This window comes from Motacilla alba, chromosome Z (assembly GCF_015832195.1).
Source record: "Motacilla alba alba isolate MOTALB_02 chromosome Z, Motacilla_alba_V1.0_pri, whole genome shotgun sequence".
NCBI classification, from domain to species: domain Eukaryota; kingdom Metazoa; phylum Chordata; class Aves; order Passeriformes; family Motacillidae; genus Motacilla; species Motacilla alba.
Genome location: NC_052046.1, coordinates 3,010,714 through 3,026,564, shown reverse-complemented (window position 1 = coordinate 3,026,564; position 15,851 = coordinate 3,010,714). Strand labels below are relative to the sequence as shown.

At 42.7% G+C, this 15,851-nt stretch overlaps 1 long non-coding RNA gene across 1 annotated transcript in view; it reads left to right on the top strand.

Annotated features, from left to right (window-relative positions):
- The window catches only part of LOC119695837, a 260,999-nt gene that overhangs the window by 164,428 nt on the left and 80,720 nt on the right, over window positions 1-15,851 (top strand). Inside the window, exon 3 of the long non-coding RNA XR_005255405.1 lies at window positions 14,000-14,105. This is a non-coding gene — a long non-coding RNA (uncharacterized LOC119695837). The remainder of the gene's footprint in view (window positions 1-13,999; window positions 14,106-15,851) is intronic.

Genomic DNA, 15,851 nt, shown 5'->3' with positions numbered 1-15,851 from the left:
ATTATGCAAGAGAGCAAGGAAAGACTGCGTGGGTGTGCACAGAGGATGGTGGCAAATGCATTATTTTGGAATGTGTTGGCTGCACAGCTACCACAATGGCTGAAACAGGGGAGGAAAGTGGCAATGGCCACATGTCCTGGAGAATTCTAGCTCCAGAGACATCATGGTGCAGGATGGTTCTGCCTTCTGTTTGACTTCTCCATTCTGTGCCTAAAATCAGGAGTTCAGGGTCAAGGAGAACAGCTAATTGTTTTTCTCTGGTTATGATTTAGCAGTGACAAAAAAGGGAAAAAAAAATTAAAACTAACAAAGAGCCATAGCAAAGTAAGTACAAGACTGGATCAGACACATGGACTAGCTAGAGAGCATCCAGTCTCCAGCAACAATCTGGGTCAGATGCCTCTAAGTAATGTGAACTAAGTGTGTAGAAGGCAGATGGGTAATTTGTTCTCAGTGAGAATTCCATCCTAAATCATAAGAGTTATAGATTGGGCTTAACTCTGAAACATGAAGTCTGGCATTCCTTGATCACTCTGGATATCCTGTTGCTTGAGCAGACCTCACTGATTTTTCAGCCCCAATGACATCTTGTGGTGAGGAGTTGCACAACCTGATGCCAGAATTTCAGCCTTTCCTTGGTTTTGAATTTTTTTCAATTTATCCGAGGCTTTATGTTTCTGTGGTCGTTGGGTTTTTTTTGTATAAATGTACATAGTTCATGGTTTATTCTTGGTTTTCATCTCTGTGTGTGTCCCAGAACTAGATACTGAACCTCTTTAATATTGAAAGATTTCACAGGATGGACTGAATGTCTCTACCCATCTGACAAGTAGGATGTGAGTGGCATGAGTTTGGCAGAATTTTTTTGCAAGAAACAAAAAATCTGCTTTTCATAGAATAACCTGAATTGGAAGGGACTCTCAAAGATCATTGACACCCAACTCCTATGTCATTTATCTGGACTGGGTCATGTCTCTAGAGGTCATGTCTCTAGAGTTTGCTTGTACAGTGATCCCAGACTTTCCTGTTTCACTTTGTGTGAAATAACAAAGAATTCAAATGGTTCAAAGGAGGAAATTTAGGTTGGGCATTTCAACATAATACCCAAAGGCATTTTAAAACTGGGGGTGTATGGAAAGACAAAAAAAAAAAAAAAAAAACAAAACCAAAATGAAGTGGTTTATCTCAGGAACCCAACTTTCTTCCCCTGTTCCTGGACACCTTTTATTCTGCCTGCAAACAAAAATGTGAGGCCAGTCCAAAGACTAAAGTAGAGTCTAGGTACAGTCTTTGGCTACTAAAGAGGATTTTTGGTATGAGAGATCCAGGCTCTCTTCAGAGGGAACCAGATGCAGCAAAGGAAATATCCACTGGATATGAGAAAATCCTTTTCACTCTGAGCATGGAAATACACAGAAGCAGTTGTGCAGTTCCTCCTCAGAGGTTTTCAGGGCTTGGCTGAACCAGACCCTGATGTGCTGGATCTAACTTTGAAGAATATCTTGCTCTGATCAAGAGATTGGACAGGTGACCTTCAGAGGTTCCATTCCAACCTGAACCGCTCTATAAATTTGTGACATTTATGGCGCTTACCTGGGATTAAACTATGTGAAATTCATCCAAGGTACAAAATGTAGTTAGGACTCAGCTATTTAGAGCTCAAATTTAGGCCAATTTTAGCTCCAATGTTGGCCAATTTAGGCCAACAAACTTCTCGGGAGAAAAATTATTTCAGAGGGAAAAAAAAAAACATTCTTTTTGGATCCCACAAAAAAAAAAATCCCACAAGTACTGTCCAATGTTAATTAAATTCTGTGTTTGAGCTTCAGTCACTGCTCAGTGATGAACCTGCTGCCATGATAGCCTGACAGTTATTTCGATTTATGACTGCAAAGAAATCTAAAGCTGAGGAGAGATCAAATCTCAAAGCTAAGCAGAAGAAAGGACAAAAAGAAAACAAACCCACCAACATTGTGTTTTGACTGCAAATTCAAACTGCCAGAGTTTTTAGGAGTTTGGTCATTACAGCAATGCTGATCTGAAGCAGTAAAGTAGTTCCACAATTATATCTCCTCTATTTTTCATCAGAAAAGGGTGTGTTGGCACTGATCATAAACTTCTTCCTGATGAAGTATGGGAGAGAAAATGTGGGGGACACAGATTTTTTGCATAAAACCAATTTGGGAGTCCTGTGAATTCCTTGTTACTGGAAAATGTAACAATTTCAAAGATCTTAGATCCGGTACTTGGTGAAATTGGTGAACCATAAAATGCAACCCAGAGTTGCTATGGATATGTTAGATTTATGTACAAAGAACATTCACGGGGCAGGGCTGCTTCAAGCCCTCTCAGCAGGCACTGTGGTTCAGTTTGTTGGGGCAGACTTGGGCAGGGGCATTTCCAGCACCTCCTTTCTGTGCAGCTTTGTACTCTCTGACCATTCCCCTCAGTTTTAGAGTGGTCACTGCTCTGCAAAACATGATGGAATGGGAACCTCCAATCCTGTTGTTCACTGGAAAAACAGGCTCAGGTCAGTCTGTCCCTTGGAGATCTGGTGCAGGGCATTGCAGAGAGAAACACTGGTAATGAATGGATAGAGTGATGGTGCAATTACATCTGACACATGTGGTCATAAATCAAACCTGACAGAAGTCCCAGAATTATTTTACAAAGCTCTGTGCAGACTGGAATGTCCAAATCTTTGAGGCAAAACATAAAACCAAAGTCCTGTCCCTTCTTGTCTTTAATGAGCCTATGACCATATTTTAGGTAACTGAGCTGTGAGGACTGAGGGCAAAGAATTCCCAGATCAAGGGCAGCAAGATATACATTAAAAAGAATGGGTAGATTGAGGGTTTTTTTTTCTCTTTTAAAACTGCAATGTAGAGCTGTGATCACTAGCAGTGTAATGCTGGCACCTGGACTTGTGTCTGTGCTGCCAGCAACAAGAGAAGAGGATGATGATCAGATCTTTCAAATAATATATATATATAAAAAAGAGGAAAAAATACTTTCATCTCAGAAAGATGAAAATTATGTTGCTGGTTCTCCATGGAAGATGTTCAGATTCTGTAATGAACACTGGGAGAATAAAAGTCATAGACAGGGAGGCTGCCTTAAAGTCATATCATAGAATCACAAAATCACAGAATCATTTCTATTGGAAAACTCTCTAAAAAACTTTGAGTCCAACTATTCCCCCTCCACTGGCAAGGCCACCACTGACCCATGCCCCCAAGTGCCACATCCACATGGCTTTGAAATCCCTCCAGAGATGGGGACTCCACCACTGCCCTGGGCAGCTGTGCCAGGGCTTGACAGACTTTTTGGTGAAGCATTTTTCCCTAATAGCCAATCCAAATCTCCCCAGGGACAACTGAGGCTTTATCCTGTCCCTGTTCCCTGGGAGCAGAGCCCGACCCCCCGGCTGTCCCCTCCTGGCAGGAGCTGTGCAGAGCCACAAGGTCCCCCCTGAGCCTCCTTTGCTCCAGGCTGAGCCCCTTCCCAGCTCCCTCAGCCTCTCCTGGGGCTCCAGCCCCTTCCCAGCTCCGTTCCCTGCCCTGGACACGCTCCAGCCCCTCAGTGTCTCTCTTGTCCTGAGGGCCCAGAGCTGTTCCCAGCACTGGAGGTGCCTCAGCAGTGCCATCACAAGGGACAGGCCCTGCCCTGGGGCTGCTGGACACAAAATGGCTGATCCAAGCCAGGATGCTCTTGGTCCATCCAAGACATCCAATAAATGATGTTGATTCTCCTTTGCCCTCCGACTGTTGCTGATATATTTCCAATCATTTTTGTTGTCCTTCATGACAGTGGCCAGATTAAATTGTAGTTGGGCTTTGGCCATTTTCTTTTTCTTCCTGTACAACCTCACAACATTTTTGTGATTCTCCTGAATTGTTCGTCCCTTCTTCCTAAGTCATTAAGTCCCCATTTATTCAATAATTTTCAGTCAAAGTTCTCTGTTCAGCAAGGACAATTTTTTTTTCCCCTGCAGGCTCATTTTTTGGCATGTGGGGACAGCCTGTGCCTGTGCCCTTAGGATTTTGTGTAGGTTTGCCCTGGCTGCCACACTGTGTCTTGTTTATCCTGCACAGCTGGCAGTGCTCCTGGTCCCCAGTGCTCCCTGAGGGTTCTTTTACAGGGGAGGGAAGTTTGGATTTTACTGCTCCTGGCTTGGAACCCATCAGCTCCCGTCTCATAATCTGTGGCTTCCTGGCAGCTCCCTCTGCTCCCCTGAGGTTCCCCCAGTTTGGGAAACACCTCTGTGCATGGCACTGTAGTGCTTCACTGACATTTGGGAGCACCAGAGCTGCTCCCCTGCCTGATCGGGACCTCCTTCCTGGCCTGCTTTCTCCACAGTGTTGGCTGGAAATAGAATAGCTCAGTATGTCCTGTTCTGAGGGCAGGGCTGGGTTAGGTGACCTCCAGAGGTCCCTTCCATGAAATTACTGCAAGATTCCACAATTTCCTCCTGAACTGTTGTGTAATAGCAAGAAATAGCCATCATACTTGGCCATAATCCAGTTTATGGGTTTTTTTCCTATGAAAGATTGAACTAAAAAATTATACAATTTTGCAATTAAAATAAGAAGCTTTAATTAAATTGTGTTCTCTTGTTTCTCCTGAGACAACACAATCTTTGAGTTCCCACTGATGATATTTCACACTGACACACCACAGGGGTTTATTCCTAGAAACTTTTTAATTTGTTATTCTAGTTCTAAATGTTCCATGAGAAGAAAGGAGTGGCTTCTAAAAGAAGTTTTCTGTTTCCTGAAGTTGTAATCTATTAAGATTTCCAAACACTAAGTAGCTATAAGTGAAAACAGGAAAGTCTAATGGCAAGATTTATAAAATCAATCCAACATTGAAATGCAGAATACTTTTAGTCCATAAATTAAAATTATTTCATTGGAATGTATATGCCCTCCCTTCAGCCATTTCTCCTATTTTCCATAGATGACCAGAAAAGCATCTTCTTTGTTTTAATAACATTTTTGTTGACAAAGCAAGGCAGAAGTTTACAAATTTTTTTCTCTCTGCAGATAAGTCATGCAGACACACCCTGTCACCTTCCTCTGATGAACTGATCACCTTGCAGAGCTGGCAAAAGCTGAATGTTTTTCACCAGGCTTGCATGTGTAACTGCCTTATAAAGTACTCGGGATTTGGTATCAGTCAAAACAAGCCTATGCAAAAATTTACCATTTTAGCAGATGGAGTCAGAACAGCTCACTTGCATGCAGTAAAAGCCTTAATATTTCCACAGCTGGCAAGTTTCCTGTGGTCTAAATGATTGGAGCTTTTGGGTTTTCGAGAGAGAAGACCTAAATCAGGCTTTAACTCATAAAACATTTTCTGTTTCAAGTATCAAGGTGCCTCACAGATTTTTGCCCCCCAAAAACACAGAACTAGAAGGTTTAAGTAATTTGGAGAGGGAAAATATATCTTTCATCTTCTGCCCCACATCCTGAAGCAAAAGCAGTGATATGGTAAAAGCTCAGTTTTGGCTTCTGTGACATTTTTTACAATCAGGCTTTTCTTGATGGCTGTTCTACAGCCAGAGATCTCACCTCTTGTCTCCCATGACCAATATAATTGTGTCAACAGAAGTCTGCAGTATAGAGGAGATCAACTTCTGAATTTTATTGTGCTGCTTCTGTGAAGTCCGGTGTAACAGGAGAGTGTGTTATGAAACCAGGCAATAATATTACATGGCTGTGAGTCACTTAATATACACTGGTTTTGTCAAGAGCAAAAACCCTTTATCAGAAACAACGCCTGTTGGAAAGTTAACTGTTTCTGATAGCAGGCTCTCAGACTGGAGTTGCCTGATCCATGAGGAAGCCAAAATCCTATTATAATACTGTGTAAACTGAAGCCTTATTAGCTCACACACTTCTTGACAGTCAGAAGATTTGAACCAAAAGAGACTTTGCCAGAGCTGAAGACTGTTCTGGGGTTGCACTGGTACCAAAGGAAGGGCTGAGGTTTCTCCCACTCTGCGTGGCTTGGGGTAGGAACTGACATGAAGTTTGTAACAGTGACTTTTGACCACTTGCCCCGGCATCGAGGCAGATGAAGGATGGACAAATCTTGTTCAGAATTAGAAAGAATAAAGCCCTGAAAAATTTCCCCACACCTGTGTTTTAGCCTTTCCTCAAACTATAATATTCAGCTTTACTTCAGAATGTGGATTTTGCCACCTCCATGCTAACAAAGTTGAATGTCAATGTTTTCTTCCCAATGAGGTCTTATTTTGATGTAGAAATACACAAAAAGCTGCCTTGAAATGGTTCTGTCACTACCCAAGCCCCTCTATTTTAGTGTGACCTGCTCTTTAGCACAGGGTGGATTGGAAATCTTGGACTCTGGTCCCAACAGTCACCACAATGATGGGGTTATTTTGCCTGCTACAAAGAAAGTCAATGCATGTTTCCCCACATTCTATGACTGGTAGAGCAAGGTGCTGTTCAGAGGGCATTTTGTCACTTCCAGCTATATGCTTAATAATTCAAAAGCAACATTTCAAAGAAAAAATTATTTGCTTTGTCCTTCTTCCCTTTCCTGTTTTCTACAGGCTGCTGCTGTACTGTTGTTGCTCTGTAAAACTCTCTGCTCATACTGCTCTGCAGAAAAGATTTATTCCACTGATTCTGTTGAAGTTTTAAGATTGCTCAAGTCTGGCCATATCCAGGCAAATAAGTGACAGGCTTCCACAGATGCTACCCATGTGCACACTCACAATTTAGACTTAACAGTAGTTGAGTCTTCCTAAGTGTAGTAACCAGAGAAAAACCACAGAGATATTTCTGTTTGCTTTATACAGTCCTGAAGTGTTTACTGATGCACCAGGTGCTTTACAACACCTGTGAAAGTGGGAAGTTTGGGGGCTTTGTATGGATAGAAGTTCATGAAAGCTTTGGAAGCATCAACCACTCCTCTCCATAGCAGACCCCCTGACAGGATTGCAGGGTCTCATTTGTGAGGATACAAAATTCCCCATGGACTCAAACCTTGCTTCTTTACTATCCTGGCCATCTGAATCATGGTGATTACACTACACAATTTGGGATGGTGCCTTTCATCCCAAATTTTATGGGTATAAATGGAATGAGCATCCAGATCTGCTGTGTCACATCTGCTTCATCATCAGTAGTCATAGTACTTATTTTCTTTTTTTTTTTACCCACTCTTTTCCATCTAATTGGGGAGCACTGAAAGCAAAACCACAAGGTCCAATTGGTTTTAAATTTGTTCTTAGCAAAAGGAGGATGAAATAAATAAAGGAAAAAAAAAAAAGAGCTGAATCCTTACTGAGTGTAGTCCCTGCTGAACTAGGACCACCTGCCTTCATCCTAAATTCACTCTGGCCACCCCTGCTTTCCCACCACTTCTTGCAAATTAGGTATCAGACACCTTCTTGAATTTCCACAGATCTCCTGCTACTTTTTGTTAAAGAAAAAGCCCATTGATGCAGACAGCATTTTTCTCCTCTGGCTAGATAGCACAGGACAGAATGGTGACCCTCCGCACAGCACAGCCCCAGCCTTGACAGGGAGCTGGTTCCCTGTACAATATTTTAACAGACTAACATACAAGGAAAAAGGACAGTTACCCTGTGAAATGAAAGCTCAATGATTTAAAAAGCAGCAGTGTGTTTGTGAGGGAAGGAAGGGGGCTGGGGGATGGGACGGACGATTTCACTTGTCAGGTCAGGGGTAACAAAAAATTATCCTGATCCAATAGACCATGTGAAAGGATATTACTGGGGTATGACAAAATTCTTTTGGGGGGACAGAATGTATTTTTTTCTGCCCTTTCTCTAAAGCCCTGTTATTTTTCTGTTCTTTGCTTGCATCTGTTAAATGCTGGAATGTCTGCAGGGACGTTTTTAAAAGCTGCACAATGTCAATTAAATTTGCCGAGCAGTATATCTTTTTGGAGTACGTGTGACCTTTTCTGTTTGTCATTTCCTGGGCATCACACCAAGTGATCCTCTTAGGATGCTGGCTTTGTGGAGCAGGCTCACAGCAGCAGGACTGCAGGAACTGCAGGTTTCTGGGACCGCTGCCAACCTCCGGATAATTGCCATCAGCAGGAAAGAGCTAGAAAAGCTTGGCTGAGTCCATCTTTTACAGATAGATTGACCCCTTTCTGCCACTGCAGAATCACAGTCAGAGAGAAACACATATCCAAAAAGAGAGAGAAGGGAGGGGAAGGAGGGGGAGAGAGGAATGATTACAGCAGGAAGGCTACATCTGATCTGAACAAGAGAGATTTGGAGGTTACGCTGGCTGCTTTGCCTTCGCCAATATTTATAATATCTTCTGTTTTAAGACAGACAAACCTGAGAATGAGGCTTAAATGCTGATTTGCTGATCTCTGTTACAATAAAACTGGTGCTTTTGTGAGAGCAGAGTCAGAGCTCTGAGAGAGGGGAGGGAAGGGAAGGGTTGAAATTCAGTACCTTCATGTGGTACATCTGCTGGGAAATAACAATTCGAACATATATGCAGCAATCAAAAGGCAGACAATGAATGCATGCTGAAAGCCACTGCAGGTGCTCGGTAAGGGGATGGAGGACAGCAAAAGGAAAGAGGACTGGGGCTGTGCGCCCACAGCTCAGTGGCTGAGATGTTTCAAAAAACAGCAAGAACCACAATTTCATTTTATGAGAGCTGGGAAAGCATTACTCTTAATACCCCTACATCCAGCAAGTGGCTGAGTGGGGTAAATGGTGGTAACATGGACAGGAGGTGATTTCAGCAACCAAGTTTTAAGATACGCCACCTCCTCCATGTGCTTGTGTCCCTCAGCTTCCTGCAGGGTTCAGATTCAGTGCTGCTGGTAAACACCTGTAGTGACTGCAGCATAGGAGCCCAAAATCTCTGTGTGGGAAATTCCAGGTGGGAAATCTACCTGGGATCCCCACCCTGAGCCAGATCTGCATCCCCCTGGCATATCTCAGTTGAGGTGGGACGGGTCATGGTCAAAGTCTAGCTGAAATACCAAACCTGCCCCAGGCAATCCCAAACTGTGAGATGCAAGTTCTCTTTCCACTTGGGAACGGAAAGAGGTGAGTTGGGTGCAGGGATAAGCAGTTGTCCCTTCTGTGCAGTTGCGTGACCTTCTAGATATGGACACCACAATTCTGCTGCCTCTATCCTCTCCTGGAGGAAAATCCTTCCATCACTCATGGAACTGCAGCTGTCATGCAGCAAAGAGCAATTCTGAGCCACAAAAATGTGTAAAAATATGCGTGACCTCTGGAAATCAAGATCTTCATGGACAATAAAGCTTCTTAGACAGAATCTCTACACTGTGTTTAGTCAGTGCAGTCTCATATTAATATTAGGACGTTTGATGCTAAAGACATAACACCCAAATCCATTCACTAGCATTTCTTCTTTTTCTCTTTCCTCACCCATGATCTATCTCTTAGTTGTCAACATAAATAATACTCAGGTTACAATAATGTCCTGTAGCTCCAAACTGGGGGAACTTCAGTGCACAAGGTGCTGAGCAAACATGTATGGAGGGATAATCCTGTCAAATATTATCCAGGTCATATGATCTGTAGCTATATTCCTCCCTGTAGAGAACACTCAGCTTGGCAAATGCTTGGCCTGTTTCTCTGTGTGACACTGAATGTCAGTGAGTGACATCTCACAGATGATACTTTATTGGTAGAGCAGGTGCTGGTGGCAAGAACTATATTTAGAGAGCAGAGGTCTAAAAATGGGTCAGTCATTTCCAGATCAGATTTGAGTCTTTCATAAGACCTTTCCCCTCTCCTTTCCCCACTCACAAACTCTCACCAGAATGAGAAAGCCAAGGGGTTCTTCCCAGACCCCCAGCAGAAGAGCTAGGGGATCTGGGACACAGAACCCATATCCTCCCAAGAAATGGAGATCTGCATGTCAGAGGAAGTTCCAGATCCATCCATTACAGTCTGCTCGTTTTTTACAGAAAAGAAGACAAACCCTGTAACATCAGCACTGGAGCAGTTTCTTTTTTGCACAGCCCCAGGGTTACAGTGGTGAGGAGCAGGTGAACACGCCACCATGAGCTGAGCACACTGTGCATTTCTGGCCTGTCACCCCCACTGGGCCAACACTGCAAACACGGACCCAGTCCTGAGGAAAATGTGAGAGAACCTCTCCTGGACTAGCAAGAGGAAGCAAACCTGTGCAGGGCTCTCTTCAGGACAATTGGACTACCTGGGTGTCTTCTCTGTTTGCCCTTGCCCTGACACATTTTCTCTCCTAAGCACCTTAAGCTGTAGAAGCAGTCTGTCGTGCCAGGGAACAAGGATGTTTCCGAGAGCCAAAGGGGAATTTGGATCTTTCCAAATGACACCCAGCCACCAGAACACCATCTGCAATGTTTGGGATTTGATGACTGACCTTAAAACTGCACTTTTGTAGGAAGCTCTTTCCAGCTATTACAGCCCAACACCATGCTCAGAGTTCAAGTATGGGTTTACACAGAGATTATGCTAGACAAGGCAGAAAAGCAATGGAGGCATTTCAGCTCCTGCCCAGCATGAAAGTTTGAATTCTTTCCTGGAAGTAGGCTCCATTTGATCCACCTGTGGATATGTGCTGGGTGCAAGGAAAGGTGATGAGATACTGCTCTGCTGGCCTGAAAAAACAGTGCTTTTTGCCCAAGTTAAATTGAAAAACATTTCCAGACCTCAGCTTGTAATATGCTATTCAATTACACCTTCCACATGCTGCTTAGAGTAATCCTAGTCTGAGTGTGGTCCATGGCAAAAACGAGAGAGCAAATTCTAACCTTTTGCCTGAAAACCCATTTGTTCATTCCTCAGAAGCCAAACAAGAGGGTTTTCAATGATATATGTTTTTAAGGAATTATATTGTGCTTGCAGGACCTGTCAGCATCAACAAAGTCATTCCTCCTGTGGGCAACGCATAAAAAGGAAAACACCTCTATATTTCATTTTGTTTCCATTTGCCACCTCCATTTACAGCTGAGGCTTGTGAGTGATTTGAATAGTCTCACTGAAATCAGGAGGACAGCTCATGGGCTTAGAGGGAGGCACGTGATGGAGGGCTTTACCAAATCACTCTCCAACACCAGATGCTGGAAGACACAGTGTTGGTAGCTGTTGGCAGCTGACCTGAAGAAGTTAAGCTTAGTAGTGAATGAAGCTCCCAGGCTCTGCAGTTCAGCTTCCTTTCCTCTCTTTAGCACAAAATATTTTAAAAGAAACTGAGACCAGCAGCTTTTCCCCAGCCAACAAAAATAAAGACACTTGCAGCACAGCGAAGTGCCGCATGCCTGCCTAACTCCAGGCTTCTCTGCCAGGGAATCAGGGGGATGGATGGATGGATGATGAAAAGCAATTGAAAGGTGGGCACAGAGGCAATAGCACAGTGGCTGAGGTCCAAGCCCAGAGCAATGAGGCATCCACAAGAACTATTGCAATTGTCAACAGTGGAGAAACGTAATTCGTTGTTTGCAAATGCAGCCTAGCTCCTTAAAATAAAATAAAGAAAAGCAAATACTTCATTTCTGTTAGCTACCTGGCCAGTGAAGGCTGCCCATGAGCCAGATATATAATGCTGATATAAACCCCACAGCTCAGGCAAGATCTACTGGTTGGGTTTGATCAAGGACTAGCACATCCTTAGGAATGTGAGTCAACTGGAAACAGATGTTTTCGTTCTGTGGTGCTGTAGGAGTAAAAAGTCCCCTCTGTTCATCTTCCCTCTGTCCCCTCCAATCTCTGTATATATTGTTAACACTTTTTTTCATCTCATTTAATTTGTGTGTCTTAAAGTATTCCTGCTGTAGACTCCTAAATTGTGGGGAGAAGTAAGAGAGAGACTGCCAGCAGATGAGAACAACAAAAAGCCAAGCCGCTAACAAGCTTGCACATCAACTAACTCCTCTCAGAAAACTTCCTTTGTCAGTGGAAATCCCAACCTCACCCACTAAAGCCCTTCCAAAAGGAATGCCGCTGGCACTGTATTTTGTTTGTGTTAACAAATTTAGGCTATTCCAGGCCAAGAAAGAGGGAAGAAAAGGCCTCAGAGCCCTTTGGAGAACGTGACCCTGTTGGAGTTCCCTTAATGCTGTAAAGGGGGACCCAGGAAACAGGGACTCAATTTAGAGACACTTGGGGTACACTCTTCTGCAGCAGGTGGCTCTGTCCACATCTGAGGCAATGAAAAGTAACACAGGATTCTTTTATTTTAAAAATTATTAATGAGAAAAATACACCCATCTCCACCACATCTACAATTCTCTGTCATGTTTCTCCCCGCAGAACCGTCCAGACAAGCACCACCAATCCAGCCCCCAGCCCTTCCTGCTCTGGTCCTCCTCCTGGGCTGGGTGTCAAACACAACAACCCCCCAAGACAGTGTCTGCTGACACATCCAATCTACCCTAAATGCTGCTTGGGAGGGCCCAGTGATTCTGCTTTAGTGCCCTTTTTGCATCTAATTCCCCTTAATCACTGGCAGAGATCCACCAGTACTATCAATCTGCTTACATAGCAGCCTCTGGTATTCAGGATGACTATTCATGCAACCTTTATTTCACCCAAATTCCTCCTCGTGCTCATGCTGACACTATCTGTCTCACAAAAAAAAAGGCAATTAAGGATCATCCTATTGCTTTTACTATCCTACTCGCCCCTTCCACCTTTCTGCCTTTTCTTAAGTTTTCTCGTACTCTCAAGTCTAAAGTGAGAAAGCTTTGGATTCCTCATAAACAGTAAAAAGTAAGACTAAAACCATATTTGCAGTCTCAGAGCTAGGGTTCCCAGTGTCACCAGTCACTTTGCAAGAGCTACACAAGTAGGTACATCTCCCTTTTCAACACTGGCTCTCTTTGTGCAACTGGCTGTCCCAGTTTAGGCTCAAAGTATGTGTGAGAGTGAGCAGAGCACCACTCATGGGCTTGGATTCTGTATATTTCTAGGCAGACATCAATGGATGCCCAAGATTATTTGATGCTGTGGCAGGTTATATCTATTGTATTTTCTTTTTATAAGTTATGGTGGTGTAAGAGTTATTCCTGGACAAGGAAAAAAAAAAATAAACAACTTCTTATTTGCATTTTTCCCAGTTGAAGGGAAGTCTAGGAAATAGGAGAGGATGTGCTCTCCCTGAGTAGCCCAGGCCATATTCATCTTCATCCTGGGTGAGGTCTGAAATGCAGGAGGGATGTGAAATGACCAGAAATAAGGAAGTAAGCAGGGAAAAAAAAAAAAAAAAAAGCAAGGTTGATGCAGAAATCAGGTTTCAGATGTGAAAAACTGGAAAAGACATGGATGATGAATTATATCACATGCTTCTATTATTATATCTATCTTCCTATTATCTCCATCCTTCTTCTCATGTCACCAAAGGAGTCTGATGGAGTTCTGATGCCAACATCAGAACCTTGTCACAGCTCTATACACACCACAGTTACCCATAACTCTGACTGAAACTGTGAGAAGAGACCTGTGGGTGCTCTGAAAGCTTTTGGAGAGTTTACATCAAGCTTCAAGTTTACAAGAAACCCAGGAATAAAGCAAGTCATCTGTGATTTTGCAGCATAAGTGTCACACAGAAAATCTCCTATTGTCTCATCTGTTTTGGGGGCTCTTTCTATTCACTTTTAAATAAGACAATAATGAACGTGTTACTATTGTATTCCTTCTTTTCAATGGAATTTGGCTGACAGAGGACTGAGTTAATTTACAGAATACTGAAATATTTCTTTCTTACTGATTCTAGGCTAAGCATGAAGATTTTACCTTCTTATTCTCAGCTGCCCAGGTACCTCCTTTTCTCATGGAATAAAAGAGCAGACAAAAAACCTACCTGTTCCCTCTCTCCCCTTCAAATTTCTCTTCAACTTAGGAGAGGCAAAAAAGGACCTACTGCAAAAGTTGGAAATAAATTATAGCCAGAATGGCAAAAGCAAAATATTTCTCCTCTAAACATGTTGTTTTTTCCTCTGTATATCTTGGCAGCCTAACTCTCTGAAAACACCCACCTGAATTCTCTGCGCCCAACAGAGCAGCCCAAGGATAAACCCTCCAGTAAATCCTATGTGACTGAAGATATAGGAGCCTGCCTGTGAGTAAAAACATTTTAAATATGATTGCTATACCTGTAAGTAACCAAAGAGCCCTTTTGGAGCAAATAATTTCCTAGGAAACATCTGAGTCCAATCATCCAAGCCTGGGAGCCCAAATTTATGTAATACCACTGCTTTGCTCTCCTCATTGTCCATCCCCAGCCTCAAAAGAAAAGAGTTTACCCTGTCCATCTATCATTTAAATGGTAATGAGCTAAATGAATTCCACCTCACTTCTGAGCTTCAGAGTAAGCTCGGGTTTATTTATTCGTATAAAGGCACAAGAACCCGTTTGACATTGCTGAACATGTCCCAGATTTATGGAAAATAAAACTGTACTAATCTCGCGCGTTTATTAGCTTTTCTGTCAGATGCCTCCATGAGTATTCAGAGATGTGAATTTGCCCTGCAGTTCTGTTCTGACTGGAACAGCATCTCCTGAAATGTAAATGTTATCTTAAGGTCATATGCTGATGAAAACCCCTGTTTTGCCAGAGTCTAATTTCTTGGTCACTTGACAAAGCAGCTACTGTTCAGTTATATGGCACAAAGAACGCTATTAAAGATGGATAAGTTACATGTTTGGTTTGGCATATATTATACAGCTTCTAAAGATAAAAAAATTACAATGCACAATTATTTTTCCTGATTCAGCTGAGTAAATAAAGGATCTCTCACAAATATGTGTACAGGAATGATACTTCTAAGTGAATTTGTTCATCTACACATTATGTAGCCCTCCGAGGGCTTCTGTGACTGCATTTTAAAGATTGACACAAGTATCCTAATGTGTGATATAATTTATTTGCCAAATCATAGATTGTTATTGAGACAAACTCCTGATTTGAAGGAGAATGCAGAGATTAGACAGTTGTAAATGTTATGTGACAGCAAGCTCTGCAGCTGATGTACATTAAGGAAAATAAAAATTGCAAGGTTTAGGTAATCAACAGCTGGTGTCAGCTGGTATCGTACCACATCAGTGCCTCCAAGGTTGGTAAAGACTTTTTTTTTTTAACCATCTGGTTGTCTAGCATTGGTCAATGTCAGAAGGACAATACTGGAGGCTTCTGCTCCTGCTTTGGCAAACCAGGACGAATGCTCACTTGTGCGAGCAGGGAACACGCAGTGTGGGTCAAGAAAGACAATATTACATGTTTTAAGAGGTGGTGCTGTCATTCCCAGCCCTTTTAGTGTGTGAGAAAGGGCTGACAGGGAAATCATACAACAGGGATGTAAGGTTTGGGTTACACAAAACTCCATGTCCAGGAAGAGCTGGAGCATTGGAGCCATAGCAGGGTTTGTTCTCCAGGTTTGAGCTCTGAGGAGTCAGTTCTGGGAGCAGAGATGTGTCTGGGAGCTCAGTGTCTGGTGATGGGTGGGGAAGGAATGTTGCCTGCACAGTGTTTGACCTTCATCTCACAAGGAAAAATGTCAAATATTCTCAGAAAAATATCAACAGTATTTTCTCTTACCAAAAAAATTGCTCTAGTGCAGGAATACGTGGTCCTTTGCAATAAAGAATTTTAAAAACCCCTGGAGATTGGGATTTCTCTGGTCTCCTCTGTTTTCTTTTCCTCCCTTTTTAATTATGAAGTTCAGAGAGGTTCCACATGACAAAGATAATTTAGCATTTCAAATAAGACTTTATTTTGCAGGACATCCAGTATTCATTTAAACATTAACCCTCTCGCACTTAAGGAGGTAGGAAAGTTATTTCAATGAGAAATAAGCATGAGCAGTAA